The sequence below is a fragment of the Cavia porcellus genome, unplaced genomic scaffold, assembly GCF_034190915.1.
Source record: "Cavia porcellus strain 051 isolate PalLab524CR breed Dunkin Hartley unplaced genomic scaffold, mCavPor4.1 scaffold_2, whole genome shotgun sequence".
NCBI classification, from domain to species: Eukaryota; Metazoa; Chordata; class Mammalia; order Rodentia; family Caviidae; genus Cavia; species Cavia porcellus.
In genome coordinates, this window is record NW_026947485.1 from 88,200,256 (window position 1) to 88,219,643 (window position 19,388).

Genomic DNA, 19,388 nt, shown 5'->3' on the forward strand with positions numbered 1-19,388 from the left:
ACAACAATTCATGGCTGCGGCAGATACCAAAAGCAACTAGAACAAAAGGGACCAAAGGAAGAAGCAAAGTAAGCCTCTTTCCTTCCCTTATATTATAAGCAGGCTTCCTGCCCCAGGGCGGGTACAGCGCTCACCATCAGTTGTAGCACTAGACAATGAACCAATCACAAACTCTAGATTGAGCCACCTTGGAAAGTAACCCCCAGGACCATCAGGTGAGGTCCAAGCTTTTAATTCATGAACTTTTGGGGGACATTTAATTGTGCAAGATAGAGAACTATACTACTAATTCTCTGTTAGTTCATCAGAAAGAACAGTTTGTGCTGTCATTGCTTGTTTGATCATTTTTTTATGCCTAGATCTTGTAATCTGAACAACTATTTCTAGAATAACAATATGCAATATATTAACTAGTGTCAATTTCTTTCTGGTTGTTTAAAAATTCTGTATTATTTCTATCTTTTTTTCTGTTTTGCTTTTTTAAAATAAAAAAAAAATTTTAAAGATTCAAACTATAAGAGAGTTACATGGTGATGTTCCTATAGCGAGGAGGTGTTTATTCAGTACACACGGAGGCTGCTGCCCCAGTAACTACATACAAGTTTATTGCTCGCCTTTGTCTTTAAGTGGTATTTAATCTCAACTGCCTTTTGTTCCTCCGACATCTGTTTTCTTAGTAAAAAATGATTCTTTGGAATTACCTAGTGCCAAAAACAAAAATGCTAAAACAAGGCATCAGGTATCAGGTGCCTATTCTTTTAGAAAAATAATGTTATGGAAGCCAGGGCAGCCTTAGTGCCTCTGAGCATTAGAGCAAGGGCCACATCTTCAGCGACCCAACAAGCTGGGTAAAGAGATAACGGCCAATTATGCTATTACTTCTTTTCTCAGGTGAGAGTGGATGGATGCTAGGGTGTGTCGCTAAGAATTGCCTTACCAAACTGTGTACAAAAAGTTAGAGGCTCTGACTGTGGCTTTTATGTAAAAGTTAGTAAGTTATACAGAACAGTGTATGGACACATGTGAAAGGTTTGCCTTTATGATTCTACACCTACATGAACTTGGTAGACTAAACTGCTCTTTAAAACAATTGTCACCAGTTGGATTTCAGCATTGTATACAATAATATTGAAAGTTTCCTCCATGAAAATGCCTCAAATCTCAATATACAGAGAGTTTTAATCATTTGTGAAGAGATCTCACATCAGTGTTGAAATTCTTTTTTTTTTAATTTAAGGAAAAAAAGAAAAAAATAGAAAAAGGGTACAAGTTATACAGAATTTCAGAAAAAATAGACAGTAGGAAATCACTAGTTGATAGATTACATATTGTCATCTTAGAAATAGTTGTTCACGTTACAAAATTAAAGCATATAAAGTAGACATTCAAACAGTGAGACTATAAACAGTTCTGTTCAATGATCCATCAAAACTCAGTAATATGGTTATCTATCTTATACACTTAAATATACATGCACTTATATCCTATAGAGCACTTTCTTTTCCTTTCTTTTGTACAATGACAATTACACATTTTGGGTTTTATTATTCCCACAGTTCTTATTACTTTTTTTGAAGAGAGTAAAACCAAATGTGACATAACAAAGCAGAGTCAGTCAAATCAAAAGGATGGACTTAATATATAATGTAATAACAGAATACAAGGTGATCAACAATGGTTACCATAATGCCTGTTGCTATCCTAAAAAGAATTACCTACATCATCAGTTATAATAAAATTGAACAAAACAGTAAAGAACAAAACCAATAAAACCAAAACATTGGAGACATTAGAGGACTTCAAAAGAAGGTAATAGTTGAACCAGAATGGGTGTCATAGTGAATCTTATTGTCTTCACAGTTGTTGCCTATACTTTCGAACTTGGTACTATCAAGCAAAACAGAATAGAGGAAAATCAGTCAAAACAAGATGGTGAGAGCAATACAGGATTTCAAATCAATTTAATAGGAAATCAAAGTGGGTTACTATAATATATCCTGCTATTTTTTATTTATTTTTCCCTTAAAAAGATAAAAATAAAAAAGTAAATAATAGAAAAATGAGGCAGAGAAGATTGGGTGGTAAAAACAGCTATTTTGGAGAAAATAAGACATCATAATAGCAAGTACTGATTTAATATCATCTTGTTTTGAAGTCCCATCAAGCTTTTGCTCTTCTGTCCCCCTTGGTCTTAACATGTTGTATCTTATTGGATTTTATTAAATGTGATAATATAAACAAAAAATGTATAGACAAGGAGATTATACAGAAACCATTGTTCATTTTCTGTTAGTTGATTCTAAATGCCCTGTAATCCTATCACTCTCTTGAATGGTTTTACATTGTCTTGATATGTTTGATGCTACAGTACACAAAGTAGTATTCAAAGATTTCAAGGAAAGAGATACTATGGTAACTACTTTTATGTTGGGATATCTTGTGGTGAAACACTATTTTGCTCAAATGGTTATGTTTTGACATGCGCTGTTTTGTTGTTATGCCCTCTTTTATCTCAATCTCCTTTTTTATTACTTTTTTATTTTTGTCTTTTTAATTAAGGGAAATTCTTCATAGAAGTATTTGTTCCTGTTTTCTCAGATCTTGTAATTTCTTAAGCCTTCATTTCTTATTATTCACTTGGAAGTAGTATATTTAAGATGTTCCACAGTTAATTATCCTTAGAAAATTCTCTCATTTCTTTCTTATTCCTTTGGAATATGTTTAACATAGCTTATACTATTTTTTTCAAATTAATTTAGAATTCAATGCATATGCTTAATTTTTATTGACTAATCTGCACTTTGTGTCATTGAACTTTTGGTCTCATCACTTTGTAAGACTAATTGGCTATTCTAATAAAGAGCTTCTAACAGTCTTTTCCCAATAGGTCTTATGTTTTTGAGGTTAGGCACAGTAATCACTGTTTTGATTCTTCACAGAGCAGTTGTTCACAGAGCAAACTGACTCCTCAACTCCACTGGTGGGTGAACTCTGGCAGCCACTTCAACCAGGAACCAAATGCCTTTCTGCTTTCCTGCCTTTAGGGCTCTGGATCTCTGAAACCTGTTCTCTACTTTGATGTCTGCCTCCTCCCTGCTGCAAAGGGAAGAACAGGGTTGCCTCTTCCCTTGTTCTGAATGAAAAACTAGTTTTTAAAAAGGCTAAAAAAGAACAAGAAGTCAACAAGAATCAAGCCCTCCCTGAGAGTCAGCACCATGCCCAGGCTGCTCAGGGGAGAGCCAGATGCCAGCCTTTTTCCCATGAGTCAGCACCAGCCCTTTCTGACATGTAGGATGGGAGACAAAAAGAACCAACCACCCCTACCCCAAGCAACTGGCTGGGCAGAGAAACACAGGTTGCCATGATAGTTATAGAAGTAAAATATAATTTAATGCTTGTAGTGTTTAGTGTTTTACTGACTTTGCAGATCTAAAAGTGTTAATCTGAGCATCTATTCAGAGGATAACAATACATAATGTAGTATATATGGGAAATCTTCTGAAGGTGGTAGTCATTGTTAGTCCCCTATTACCTTCTTTTGAAGTCTTGTATCATTTTTATTGTTTTGTTGGATTGGGTTGTACTCTGTTTTGTCTTGTTTGATTTTATTGTATCTGATGGCATGGACAGCTATTTCAAAGATAACAGGATATATTATGATAGCCATTTGGGATTTACTATTATCTTGTTTTGAAGTCCTTTATCGCATTCGTTGTTTTGTTTTTATTGGTTCTATTCTGTTGTCTTTTGATTTTTACTATATCTGAAGGTATGAGCAGCTATTTTGAAGACAACTAGAGGCACTATGGTAACCATTGTTGGTTTCCTATTATCTTGTTCTGAAGTCCTGTATCACTTATACTGTTTTATTTTGATTGGCTTTATTTTGTTTCATTTTGCTTAGTTTTATTCTCTTTAAAATAAAAAGGTACAAATTAAAGGGCTAAAAAATGATAGTAAAAATCTAAGTATAAATTATGCAGTAAGTGAAACCTATGTAATTCAATTAAAAGCTGATGGGAAGGAAAAGAAAGAAAAAAGCTAGAAAAAAATAATTCAAATGATCTATTGTTGGAAAAGCAATATCAGAGAAAATAGAGATTGTTCATAGTTATGTATATTCCTGTGTAAACAAATATATAGAGAAATCTGATCTGAATTTCTCTGAGAAAAGAGAACAATGGATAAAATTAAAGGGAGGTTTAAAGAAATGCAAAACTGTAGCAGGCACTGTGTCTTTTGCAATGATTGCCCATTTCCTCCAACTAAGTGTTCAAAGCTCCGTTTTAATATAATTAAGATTACAGAGAAATTGAGAGGACAGAAGGAGAGAGAAAGCACATAATTCACTGACTGAACACTCTGGATTTCTTAATACATACTATGCAGAATCACAGATGTCCTAGATGGAAGAGAAGAAATCTCTTCTGTTAAAAAAGAAGCGTGCTATGACACATGATTTAAAATCTACCTCAACCCATTTCCATCAGTTTAAATTCTTCCTGGAGTTGTACAAAAAAGCATCATAATCATAGGAAATGTTATTTGAATTTCTACTATAGAGAGAGATATAAAATTCTAAAATTAAACCAGGCATGGTGGCACAGGCCTGTGATTCCCAGCACTCAGGAGGCTAAGGCAAGAGAAGCACTCCAAGTTCAAGATCAGCCTGGGCTGCAAAGTGAGTTCAAGGTCAGCCTGAACTGCCCAGTGAGACTCTGTCTCAAAAATACAAAAAGACAAAAAACAATTTTTTAATGTATTATAAAGCTAAAATAATCATAACAAGTACATATAAGTAGACTAATGGATCAATGAGACAGATGTCTAAGAAAGTGGACTTGAAAACGCATAAAATAATTTAATGAAAACTAAAAGGTGGCATGGTGAACTAGTGGGGGAAAATTGATCATGCAGTAACTGGTATTGAGATAACCTCATAGTCACTGGGGAAAGAATAAGCTTATTTTTTTTGGTCTAATTTCTCTTACTAAATGAATTAGAGATAGCTAAAATATTTCTGTGCATATTAAATATATTTTTATAAAATTTAAACTATGTTCTGATGCCAGCTATGCCACTAATCAAATAAAAATTCTGATCTATAGGTCAAACCCAGTTTTCAAGGTATTTTTATCTTAAAAATAACTGTACTCTTTAACACACTTTTCATTGACCCCTGAAGGAGCAATAACAAAGGACTTGGTTTATCAATGGATAAACTCTATCTCCTCGGATCAATGTAGCATCCATTTATATTTAAAAATAAAAGCTGGGGACTTAGCTCAGTGGTGTAAGTGCCTGCCTGGCAAGTACAAGGTCGTGGGTTTGATCTTTCGCACCAAAAAATTTAATTAGTTAATTAATTAGAAATAAAAATAAATGGCCTTGTTAAAGCTAAATCTTACAAGTGAAGTACCAGGAACCTGGTAGTTCTTTGCTTAAGGAACTACAGTTAAAGTTGATCTATTTCTGACATCCATTAACAGCAAACAAAATCAGTAGACTATATCTACATAAAGACTTTTATGATTAATTTTATTTTCTTGAACAAACATATATACAGGAAAATATGCATAAGTTATAGGCAAATACTGTGCCACCTTATATAAGTGACTTGAGCATCTGTGAATTTTGGTATCCAGAGTGGGTCCTGGAACCAGTCCCTTAAAGGGATGACTGCATTAATTCATTTCATCCTCAGAGCAACCTTACAAACCAGGCATGTGATCCTCTCAGTTTTGTAGATAATGGACTCAAATAGGCTGAGCAACTGACCCAGCTTCACAGCAAGGATTTGAACCTAGCTATTGGATCCCGATCCCAAGCAATATTGCTGTTGTCAGAATTGGGCTACAAATCTAATTCTACATTTTCCAGCTGAAAAAGTGAGAGAATGTGATTACAAGTCACTTTACCAAGGCAGAGAAAGACAGCTTCGTGATGAACATAGCCCACAGTACCTGTATGTGTCTCCCTTCATTCCAGGTGGCCTGAATTAGTCTGTTTTTCATTACTGTACCAAAACACCTGAGGGAGGCTAACTTTATAAAGAGAGAGGTTTATTTAACTCATTAGTTTAGATACTTAAAGGCCTGGCATTGGTTCAGCTCTGGTAAAATGATGTCACAGTGCCAAGAGCATTTGTAGGAGAAAGAAATCCTTTCTCCAAATAGGGAGCCAGAGAGCTGAATGGGACCAGGCTCACAATAGCAATCCTCATGCAAGAACAGAACTCCATGAGAAACATCTTAATCCCTTCTTAGTACACACCCCCAAATGATCTGAGGACTTCCTGATAAGCTCCGCCTCTTACTGATTCACTTCTTCCCACCACATGCAGGACCAACTTTCCAACCCATGATCCCTGCGGGCACACTTAGACATATCCAAGCCATGGTGTGGTCAGGGCATTTGTGCTCTAATTGCTCACAGAATAAAAATGCCTGGTGTTCCGACTTTATTTTTCAGAACTTTTTAGATTTACAGACAGATTGAGAATATAGTACAGAGAGTTTTCATTTATCTCACACACAGTTTCTGTGGTTATTACTCTTGTACACATTATAAATAGTGAGCCAATATTGATACACTGCTGTTGCTGACACTGAGCCTATATTTATATTTCCTTAGTTGTTACCTAATGTCATTTTTCTGTTCTAGGAACCCATCTTGGATTTCATGTTACATTTAATTTTCATGTCTCTACTGGCTTCGCTTGGCTAACACTGAGTTCTAATCTACTTTATGCAAAGCCTGAGGACTTTAGCATAGCTTTCTTTGAAACTATAGTTCAGTATTTTCAAGCACTTGCATGAGTATCTTAATGTTATAATGGCTCCTAACAGTGTTTCAAGGTTATAAACATCTCTGTCTTCTGTGTGACTGGGTACACAAGAACATTCCTCTAAGTAAAGCATATTTCATAAACTACAGCATTATATACAGTAATTGTCCAATTACAATCACATTTTAGGCGCTCTTTTTTCACTGTGTATCAACTTTTGAAAAGTAGACTTTAACCATTCAAAATTTTTAACCCGAGTAATTTTTTCACCATCACTTTCCTTTCTATTGGCTTTTTTCTCTTGCCCTATTGTCTATAAGCATGCTCAGGATTCTCTTAGGCTTAAAAAAAAAAAATGAAAGAAAAGGTTTATTTTAATCTAGTTAGCATCCTGTTCCCTTTCTAAAGCCTGGCTACATTTATCGTTATTTCCTTTTCTTAATCATCCTTTTGTTTCTTCCTCTAGGATAATCAGACCTCCTTTCTTACTGTTTGACACTGATCTTTTGAAGGTAACTGGTAAATACCAAACATGATGACTTTTTCTTAGTTCTCTTCTTTCTTATGCTACTGACCACATGGGTTGTTCCCCTCCTTTAAAGTGTCTCTCACTGGTATTTATGACATAAAATGATTGTGGTTTTCTTTCTCTTCTCTAAACATTGTTACCTTTTCAGCCTCCCCTCTGCCTCCCTTCCTCTCAATGTCCTTGCTTTCCAGAACTGCCTCACCTCACTGACTTCCCTGTCATCTTACCCATGTGCCTTAATTACATTATTATAACTGCCAATAACTAGTCTTTCTCTTTACTTGTAGCCTCCCATTTCCAAGTATCATTTACAACTTAGTCTGCAATGTATTTAACTTGCTAAGTAACACAAGATTTCCCCATTCCCTCAGTTTCTCTTGACCTTTTTCACTTCCTGTTATTTTCCCCAATTTCTCCCACTTTTTTGAAATCTTGAATTTTTTTAATCATAACCCTCTTTTTTGCCTCCCATAATCACTCAGTGACAAGTGTTATTTATTATTCTTTGATGACACCTCTTTATTTCTTGTTGTAGGACTATTGTTTAATCAGCAAACACTTACCACCTGCCTACCATTTAGCCAGTGCTTCCTTCTGCTTTCCTGTCTCTTGACTGTTCCTGCCAGTGATTCCTCCAAGAGTGATGCCGAGTGATTCTCTTGAATATTCTATTCTAATTTTGTTATCTCCATGCTTAGAAATTTTTAATGGTTCACTTTGCCTCCTGGAAAATATATGTCTTAACAGAGCACTCTACAGAGTCCTCAGGGTTCTATGAAACTCCTTAAAGGAAGCTCATAAATAACTTAGGAAGAAATGGTTTCCTATCTCATTGAGCCAAGAATGCTCTGTTCCCATTTCATAATCTTTAAAAACAAAGCTACAAGTTTTGAAAACTAATACTATAAACTTAACCTGGCATCTAGTGTCATCTTCAGCCAAACCTTAATTGACTTTCTACCCTAACCAGCTAATAGCCTAACTAGACTACTAGTTGTTTCCTGTGGAAATCAAGTATGTCACCCTGCTATACATCTGCTCACACCATTATCTCTTTCTGCAAAGTTCTATACTCATTTTTCCATGTTGAGTTCTGTCTCCAGCTGTAAAAAGCTACTTCATCGAGAGACTGAGACAGGAGAATTGCTGAGTTCGAGGTCAGTCTGAGTGACATAGTGGGTTCAAGGCTGGACTAAACTATGTAATGAGATCCTGTCTCAGAAAACAAAACAACAACAACAACAATAAACCTCAAAACAAAAGCTACTTCAAATTTCACCACTTCCATTCAGTTTCAAAAAAAGCTTTCCTCTTTATGGAATCTATAAACTTTCATTTCATGAATCTTTCAGCACTCCTTGTATATTCACCTAATTTTGCTACTTGAATCCATGCCTTGTATATTTGTAGACTCCTTCAAGGCAAAATTGATGCTGTAAACATCTTTCTACCTTCTATTACTGTACCTAACAAAGTCCTTTATCTATGGAAAGCAGTGGATAGACATGTGTTGAATAGAAACCAAATACGTTTTCCTGTGTTCTTGCCCTGGAATAGTCAGTATAAGTTCCTGTTGAAAAGAGAAAAAAATTACATGGATAAGAGAAAAGAACAAGGAATCATGAAAAGGAAAGGTTCAAGAACAGTACTTTGGGGAGAAAATCATGCTTTGTTACTTATCTATTATTACTGAAGAAGGTAGAAAAGGTAAATGTAGAGAATTGCTTTCTCTTCCTGTTGCCTTTCCTTCTCTTCTTTGCAACACTTTTTAATGGACTCACACAGAAGAAGTCCACTCATTCAGGCTGCCAGTACCCATGGAGACAATAAGAACTGCTGTATTTGTTATGGAGACAAGAAAGCTTGTATCTAACCAATTTAAACAAGCAGGCATGGAAAGAAATAGAGCTAAGATGCCAGGTGCCAGCTGCAGGAATTTCATTCCCACTTTTGTAAAACTTCACTTTTTGTGACTTTCCCTACTATTAAGATCTTTAGGGTGTGTATAAAAAATCATACTGACTTCCCATTAAGCCTCTTTATACATCTGACAACATCAGTGGTAGGTGTTCTTTGAGTACTCATGAGTGAATATTGCATAGCACCCACAGATCCCAGCAAGGACCAGCTGAAGCAGGAGGAATGAGCAGCAAAGGGCTGCAGTGCTGACCTTCAGAGCTCAGGGGATGCAAGCTATTCCTTTCATCGTGATTTTTGCTGACTTCTCTATTTTGTGCATGGAGGGGCGCTACTGCACCCACATTGTATAAGTGTAATGTTGGACTGTCAAGCATCTCTCGGCTATTTCCCAGTGGAACTTGTAGCCGATGACAAGCTGTTGCTGAGAAAATGGATGTTTTTCTGAATTCAGTTCTGCATGGAAACAGTTGACCAATTTCCATTCCTCTTATATGCCCCTTTTTCTCTTGGTTGATTTTTGAGTAATAGCTTCATGTCTATAAAAAGGAAATTTTATTTGAAGCCTATTCAGTGATTTGGTTCAACAAAGTATACTATAGGTTTCAGAAAATCTCTTTCGCACCTTCAAATTTTCTCATCTGTTATTAGTGAAACACTCTGACTTTCACACCTAAACGTGTAGCTAGTTTTGTTTTTTGATGTATTCTGTTTGCCATTTGGACCTGTTTTTTCAACTTGGGATATAAATAGAAAAAAAAATCTCTCATTTTTCTAATTGCTTGAATTGCTACTTTCCTTCATTAGCAGGAAGTACAGTGTCTTGCTGAGAACTTCCTCCTCTCAGTAATCTTTGTCCATAGGTATCAGTCTTACTTCTAAATATGAGGAAGAGATTGATCTAGAGCCACGTGACATCACCTTTAGAAACTGGTCCTTGGTAAATCTGTGGTTTCTTCTTTTAGTCCATTCTGCTGCTATAACAACGTTCCATAAACTTGATAGAGTATTAGCAATAGAAATTAGTTTTTCACAGCTCTGGCAACCAGGAAGTCCAAAGATAAAGACTTTAGTAGATGTGGCATCTACTAATGGTTCTTCTCCTCATAGATCAATGGCTTTGGGTTGTGTTCTCACTTGATAGAAAGGACAGTATAGTAACCATTGTTAACTACCTACTATTTCATTTTGAAATTCTGTACCATCATTTTAATTAAAAAAATTTTTTGAAATAAAGAATTTGGTGACTACATGCAGGGTTTCAGCAGCTGCAACTGGCTGCATCCCTGGTTTCTCCCTGTGGCCTCATGGGCCAGTCTGTCCTTCTTCAGCTGCTGGCCTCAGGACAGAGGGCTCACTGCACGGTGGCTTCATAGGTGAGTATTCCCACAAGCAGAGTGGCAGCCGTGGTGTCTCATGTGGGACCTAACTTTGTAGCATCTCTTTCATGTGCTCTAGTGGATTAGATGGTTATAAAACCCACCTCATGTCAAAAGGTATATAGGTCTCCCCTCTCAGTTACAGGGGGAGTCACAGTCACATTCTAATGAGCCCACTAGATGTTGCCAGGTAAGAAAAGCATTTACTATCCCTGGTTCTCTTTCTCTGGAGCACTCATCATCACCTCTATAAGGAGCACATCTATTATTTTCTATGCTGTTTGTCTTCTGCACTAAAATGTCGGCCTGGTTTTTCCGTGTTGTATCATGAGAGCCTCCCACAGAGCCTGGCACGTAGTGATATTCAGTATAACTTTGTTGAACTTTGTCTTTTAATCCTAGCTATAAGTTCCTAGGTTTGATATTAATATAATCATTTCACTGATGAAAGAAATGGAGCTCAGGAAGGCTCTTAACTTACATGGGATCCCAGGCTACACATGGAGGAGCCAGGTCTGAAACTCACATCTGCTTTTTCTTCTCTTCTAGGCTGCACCTCCGTCCCTACACAGAGGCTCATGCTGGCTCAGTCCACTAGCAGGCAAGATTCAATTTTTCTCCAGTTGGTTGCACTCAAGCTGAAAGCAAAGCAATTGCATTTTAAATCCCCTTATAGCAAATATTTCAGAGCATGTTCAGGAATAGCCGTCAAGCTTGGCGTTTAGATCTTTTTTCTGGTGTGTTACAAAAAGGCAATTAAATGAAAGGTTAGGCAGCTTTTCAAGTGGCCAACTAAAATTTTTGGCATATGTTATTGCCTTGCTGTCTTTGTAGGCATTTCACCAATATTTATCACTGTTTTCCCTAGGGACCCCTCAGGTCTGTGGTATTTGAAATAATAATTCCTCAGCTCTGTGATATTTGAAATCATAAAGCCTCTCTATTGGTTCTTTAAAAGGCCATGGTAAACTGTACCATTAACATTCACAGTGGCTCATTTAGGAGGCCTGATTGTACTTATTTCCATATTCTCCACTGTTTCCCCAAAGAGATCACACATAATAGTGTTTGAAGGCTAAAGACTTCAAAGCAGATTCTTTACCATTTTTATCTTGAAAAATATTCATTATTTGTATAATTAAAGTGTAGTCTTCTTGGAGAAAATGACAAGTCAAATAATTTTAAATGTACCTCCAAGGAGAAAGCTGTCAAGATGACATTTAGTTGTAGAGTCACATTCTCTAAGGCCTTTGCTTCTCCCTCAGATTTCTTGTAATCTTTGAAGGTTATGTCATGGCTGACTTCAAATCACTTTTTAAATTATTATGGCCTCTTTAAATGTGAATTCTAAGGGTAAGAGGATCTATTTTTACTTTGACCCAGATTTTGTCTACTGCAATGTAACCAAGGATTTTAAACAATAAAAGCTGACAACAAAATCTTCCTTGACCCTGGTTTTCCTGCTAGCTAACGTCCTATATTTTACTTTTTCACTAAAGGCTTAAAAGCATCTTTTATGCCCTCTCTCTCACTTTTCTCATTCTGCTAAATTGTGTGACATAGATGAACAATACCACCCAGTTTAATTGGCAAATCTAAGAGAATTTGTGAAGTTCTTTAATTGGCCACCTCCAGTCTACCTCCCCAGCCTTGACACTAGGCCTCTCACTTTGCCTCTCACGTTCATCAGTATTCAAGCAGTATTCTTACCTAGGCTTCTGAATTAGTATAATACTTTATCCATCTTTGTACATAGGGCTTCCTGGGACCTCAAGGGAGAGGGAACAGCTACAAGTGTTGGAGACCAGAGCTAAAAGAACTGACCCATTTCCAGTCCTCAGCTCTACAGGGGCATAGCTCATGACTCACCATGTAGAATCCACAAAGGCTTGGACAACTTGTGCTGGACCAATACCAACCAGTCCGTAGTTCCAATCCAGTGTTTGTGGGATTTTGCAGAAAATGGCTACCTTCATTCAGTAAAAAGTTTCCATGGGTCAGCTCTGTGTTGGGCATCGTGCAAGGCACTGAGGCTACTCATATGATTAAAACACTGTTGTTTTCTCTAAGTTGCTCACTGGCTCAGTAGACGGATTGGTGACATATAGGTGAACAGAAAAGTACAAGTGTAAATCTATAATTCAGTAACAGTGTTCATATAGGCCATGGAGATACATATCATTGACTTTGTTTAATCAGTTTTTCTTCTAAGGGTTTAACAAGGCTTAATTAGGTATTATATTGGAGAAGCAGGTAATTGCTTCCCACAATTAACCATGTGAATAAATGAATAAAATTCATTAGTAAATGCATTTTCCAAATAGCTGTTAAACACTACTAGAAAATCTAGGAACTCTTAAATCTTTATCAAACTGTGTCCTCTCAAGCCTTTTATTTTGTAGTATCTTGCACATGTCCTTGCCTCCACAAACACTGTTTTTTTTTTCATTTGTTGGTTCTTTATACTTCTGATCCTTTCATTTCTAGTTATTTCCCCCATCCATTACTTCTCCCACCCAGAGTGAAACAATAATGGCAAAATATATAATTAGGAAGAGTAGATTTTTGACAGGCAATATTGAGAAGTGGAAAGAAGTAGCCAGGACCTATGACAAATAACAACAAAACAATAATTTTATACTATAACAACTTCCAGCCATTTGTTTTTAAAAATATCAGTATCAACCAGAAAATCTTATTGGCAACATTTTTGGACGTTTAAAGCAAAGATTTTAATCTGAGAAGGGGCCCATTTGGGTCATTTGGATCCTAAAAACAGAAACTGCTCTGTTAATTCTGTTTCCTGGCTTTGGGGTATAGAGGAGACATGAATTCAATTAGCACCTTGGCGTTTTCTTTATCCCTGGTTTTGGAAGAGGAGGCTTTTCACATGCACAGTGGTGTCAGGTCACATCAAAATAAGGGGGAAACAATTTCTTGGTTTTTAATGCTTTGCCCAAAACAGAAAGGCAGCTATTTTGTTTCCAATGGCTGGTACATGATGTAGGGGACAGCCTGGAGGTTTAAAGACTGACACAGCTCTCTGTCAATCTCTGAGCAGGACCTTCTCTTCTCCTGTGTCTCTGCTGGAGTAAATAGCTCAGAAGGTAGCAGTCTCAAAGTCCTAGCCAGCCTAAGGCAGGTGGTGAGAAAAACAACATTGTCAGACTCTCCTACCAGCTTCTACATCAGAAATACAAAGTTGACTATTTAAGTTGGTATTTTGGAAATTTTCAGTTTTTATCAGTACATGTTTGAATAATGATTACATTTATTGTGAGGCATTAGTACGTATAATAACACCTCTTATTTCTTTTTTCTTCCCCTACGTCTTCTACGCCTACCTGTTCCTTCCATATCTTAGTCTTCTTCCCATTTGCAGTTCTATTTTCATTTTAATTCTTTTTTTTCCGTCTCCTCTCTCTCCCCTTCTTAAAATTACTTTAACACCACTAACAGTCTTAATTATAAAGACAGCCACTAGAAGGTGCTGGAATAACTAGTTTACAAATGCTTCTCTTGGAGGAACCCAGGATGGGTTGTGTCACTGATGAATGTTTCCTCTAACAACAAACTCTTGTTTTCTAGTGAAGAAACTGAGGCCTTCAGTGGTAAACTATCTTAACAAGGGTGAAATAACTTAGCACTATAGGCCTTTATTAAGCATTGAATTCTCCATCCATTAATAAATCCAATAAAGGAGGATCCCTGATGTACCAGCTCTTTTCTCACTTTTTTATTTTTTAAAATTAATTGACAATTCAAAGTCTTTGCTTTTAGAACTACCAAAAGAGCACCCATGGATACATTGAACAGGCTCAAAATGTCCATCTCCACCACTAAATACAAAAGCTTTCTCCCATTACTGAGTCTTGTCCCATTGGTACTATCCAGAAGCTATGTGAATGTTTATGGAGTACATGTGTAGGACATTTGCTCAACGGGAAGTCACAAGTTTTGTGCCCCTTGTCACAGTGATCCTAGATTCCCGTTGGGTGTGTTGTAAACAGAGAAGCCATTCTTCAGGCCACTTGCTCTGAGTACACCCCTTGATGTACCAGTTCTAACCTGTCCTCTTCAAAAGAGCCTGTGTCTTATTCAACATCTAGAGGAGCCTTCTCTACCACCACTAAGATAGCTGAGCCTAAACCAAAACATTGTTGGGCTCATGTCCAAGGATCTGTGTGTCTGAGTATAAGCAAAGCCACTCAGGTTGTACATCTGCCCAGATGTTTAACTCCACTTCACAGATGGCACTTCATCCTGGTTAAGTGAACAGCTACTTAGTATATGACCCTATGGGGGTTCCGAGATGAATAGAGCAATGATATTACACTGCATACCAGTGAAGTCATAGTTCAGTTTATGGCCTCAGGTGTATTTTAGTAGGAGATTTGCAAATAACTAATCTGAGAGTATTATTCAGTTCTCCTTCCTGCTGATTGGCTGCTGCCCTGTAACCTATCTCTGACAGATGTACAGTGTCCCCTTTTCCCCCGTCCTAACAGGTTAACACTTGGCTAATTCCAGTGTTCATGATTTTGTTCTCCTTTGAGCCCTAAGATCTCTAAGATGCCACCAAAATGCCCTGCACCTTCTAAGGCTTTAATAATACAGTATTTTATTTTATTAAATCAAATTACATAACTACTGGAGATATAGCATATTTAAGGTTTAAACTATAAAAATGGGCATTTATAGGCATTTTTCTGAATGTATCTGACATTCCCAGTTTTTCACAATTTATGAGTGCTTTAGGAACATACTCCTGTGAATTTCAGGGGTATGCTGTACACTGATCCTATAAATCATCACTTTGGAAAACTTTTAAAATGTGGGTAAGCTCTGGAGTTTTTTTCAGGCCAGAAGTCACAAAAGCAAATGACTGCAGAAGCCTGGCTAACAGCATAGAGTGATTCTGGTTGGGAATAAACCAGCTATGGCTGGGGTCGGAGCACTGTTTCCGCCTGGAGACTGCACACATGCCTGTTTTGAAGGGGGCAGCTGCTACTCATTTCCAGCTAATTGCGTTCGAATGAAGAAATGTGGGCCCAGTGTGGCCAGTACTAAAGATTTCTCAGGAAAAGCCAGAAATCTCAATTTTTGTATAAAGTCTCTCAAATTTCCAAAAGTATTGCAGAAGCTAAATGCTTCCAGCTCAGTTTGCAATCCCTCACTCAGCGAGAGTGAGCTGTCGCAGAGAATACTGCAAGGTGCCCTTCATGGTGATTCCTTTTCATTTCCTTCCGTAACTTCCTACTTCCTGCCTGTCTTTCACCTTCTTCTCCCCCTTCTCTGCCCCAGTTTGTGAAGGAGCACAGAATGTCCGTTACGGGTGAATTACAGATGACCTTGAGAGATGTTCCTCTTGTGATAAATACCTACTTTAGTGCAGATATTTAACTTTTAAACAAGGTAATATTTATAATTTTCTTTTTTCAGGGAAGAGCTTTATTAGGTTTAGTCAACATTTGAAGGCTGAACTACATTAAGATCGTTGTGTGCATTGCACAGTAAAGAATTCCATTTTAAAGGGAGTGAAAAAGCCTCAAGAACACATGAAAGTTGCTGCCTGGAGGGTTGAATTAATATTAAAACTGGGTTGGAAAAGGGACCAAGTAGGTTAGCGACTAAATGGACTCCATACAATTTTCTCCTTCCCTCACTAAGAGATAATGCAAATATGTGTGCAATAAATAGAGAGCAGCCTGTTGTATTTAAAACATTGCTTCCTATACAAGCATCAGGAGCTGAAAATAAATTTCAACGGTGGAAAGTGCATTGGGAGTTGATGAGAGATGGATAACAGGAAGAATAAATGAGTAACAGGTAAGGAGGAAGAGGTCTGAGGTTATCCATAAGAAGCCAAAACAGGAAAACCAGTAGACCATGGCATGCAGCTGAGGGGCAATTTTATACTCCTGCTGTACTTTGTGTCCACAACATTTATGTGTTAGAAACTTAATTCCCAGTGCAACAGTCCTGGATCTTAAGAGATGATTAGGTTATAAGGGCTCCACCACCATGGAAGATGAGAGTGGGATAGTCACGGTTGGAGTAGATTTCTGATGAAAGGATCATTTCAGCCACTTCTCCCTTGTGTGTGCGTGTGCTCTTGCCTTTTTGCCTTCTGCTGCAGAATGTCACAGTAAGAAAATGCCCACCAAATGCAGGCCCCTTTCCTTGAAGTTCCTACTCTCTAGACCATAAGAAAACAACAACAACAGATGGTAAGAAATAAACTTTCTTTCTAAATTATCCTGTCTCAGGTATTCTGTTGTAACAGCAGTAAACAGAAGAAGACAATGTATTGTTATAAGAACTCACTTTGGAGTACAAAGTAAGAGAGTAAAATTAATAAGGAATTATGGAGGGCTTATGGGAAGATGGTGCATGGTAAATAGCAACAAATCGACCCCTCTGAGATTCAGATATCAGATACTGGAAAATAACAACTTGGAAAAGAAAAAGGGGGCGGAAGTGGATCCCTGGGACCCAGGACGGATCTAAAGGGAAAAATTGGGGCCCACAGAGAAAGTAAAGAGTCAGACCACAGTGCAAAACAAAGAGAGGGCCAACTGTACTTTCTCCCCACCTCCCAGGTCACAGGGAGAGAGGAGGGTCAAATCTACAGAGGGTCAAATCTGCAGAGACACAGTGAGGGTGTTCAGAGACTTCCAGGTAGAAATGTACCAGTGGAGTGGAGCAGTGGATTCTGTGTGCTGTAATAGCTGGTGAGTAAGAGGATACTTGGCCAAAGGTCATTTTAGGGAGAGGCCAACAATGCCCAGGACTTGTAGCAACTCTAGGTTGGCTCCATCTCAGGGTTCCTAGTATTTAAAATCCCATAGTAGCTGGGTGAGAGACAACCATGAGAGACATCCAGAGTCAGGGAGCTAAGGTCAAGTAGGCAAGAGACACTCAGAATGTTATAGGCTGAACAATTCAAGCCCCAGCCCCACAACCAGAGCCCATGATCAGCCTGAACTTCTGTATAACTGAAAACATTGGATTGGCACTCCACCCTTTTCCTACTTCAGGCTTGGTGGGATTATCATGCAACCCACTCAACCCACCAGAATCATCCAGCCTGGATCTGGGCTCTAACTGCCTCCTTTGTCTATCAGTGACAGCAGAGACATACCCTGAATTGCATACTAGCACAAAACTGTAGACCCCAGAAGATAATCACAGCCTTGAAATCACAGAAAAATCTTTTTAAAAAAATTTTTAAAGATAATACAATCCAACAAAATGAAACAGAACAAAGCCAGCCAAAACAAAGCAGCAAAACTTGTGCAGAACTTCAAAGCAGGATACTAGGGAAGCAACAGTATCTTCCATAACGTATCTTGTTAGATTCACAACAGTTGTCCATTTCATCAGGTATAGCAAAATCAAACCAAAAATGAAACAATAAAACCAATCAAAACAGAATTTTGAATAAAGCAAAATAATCAGAACAAAGCAAAACGGTAAGAACAATATTGGATTTCAAAGGCAAGATAGAAGGGAATCCTCCATATTTGCTTTAGTGCACGCTGTCATCTTCCTAGTAGATACTCATACTGCTGGCGCTAGGCCTGCATAATCAATCAAACAATACAAGCATTTACTTACTTTTTGTACCTTAGTTGCTGTCAACATAGCCTGTCCATCGAACCAGCTGGTTGCTTCCAGCTGGTTGCTCAGAGTGGGGTGGGGGAGAAGGGAGGGTTTGATTCTCAGCCCACATACTTCTAGGCTCACAGGAGGTGCCATCTGAATTTCTACTTCCTGGAACCCACACAGCTTGCGTGGTTTACAAGAAAGGCTGGCTAGTTGGCTTTTTGGTCAGTTCCTCCCAGTCTCAGCGTAGAAAAATCTTGTTTTTGTTTGCTTTTGTTTTTCTTCTTGCTTGTTTTTTCTTAAGTGTGAACACTGTTTTTAGCTTTAGTGTTTTGTTTTGTTCCTTTGCTTGTTTTTTGCTTCTTACTTTCCCTCTTTTCTTTACCAGTTTCCCAAAGCTTGAATAATCTTCTTTTGTCCTTCAGTCTCTTTCTCTTCTTCCATTTCTTTTTTTCCCACTTACCTGTTTTAACTTTTCTCCCCTGAGGATAAAACCACTTTATTGAGAGAATATTTCTTGTTTATAATTTTCTGATTTGTTTTAGATCTTTTAATATGACTATAAATCTTGTGCCTATGGTTAAAGGTAAGAAATTAAAGTTATCAGAGGGCCAAAGATTTAGCTCAGTTGTATAACACCTGCCTGGCAAGCATGAGTTCCGGAGTTCAATTCCTGGTATCCAAAACTAAATTAAACAAATAAATAAATAAATTTATTACAGTTTGTTATTTTTTAGACTGATGTCATTATTATTATTGACTGTACCATTTTTGCCAATGTAACAGAGTTGTGATCAGTTGCTGTTATGGCTTGTGTTCTAGGTATTCCTCCAAAGCCTCATGCAGTCCTGGGTGGGACTTTTTCAGAGGTGGCTGAATCTAGAGTGTGTGACTGATTCATGATGCAACGCTAAGATTAACAGTGCTAGTATTAAATGTAGGTGATTGCTAAATCAATGCACCAATTGGTTTGGCGCTACCCTAATCTCAGTAGCTTGGATACAGTATTCGGGCCAGAAAGAGATTTGTCTTATACCTGGCTTGCTTTGCTACCTTCTGCCTACCATGATGTACTTCTCTGTGATGCTTGTCTGTTATGCTACCTACCTTGGAGCCAATTATGGACTAAAATAAACCTTTTCAAACTGGGAGCCAAATAAACCATCCT

At 37.6% G+C, this 19,388-nt stretch overlaps 1 non-coding gene across 1 annotated transcript; it reads right to left on the minus strand.

Moving 5' to 3' along the window:
- Positions 1-14,532: 14,532 nt before the first annotated feature.
- On the minus strand, positions 14,533-14,661 carry LOC111758436 (small nucleolar RNA SNORA11). Its single transcript, XR_002792611.1, has one exon. It is a non-coding gene; the product is annotated as a small nucleolar RNA SNORA11 (small nucleolar RNA).
- Positions 14,662-19,388: the final 4,727 nt, after the last annotated feature.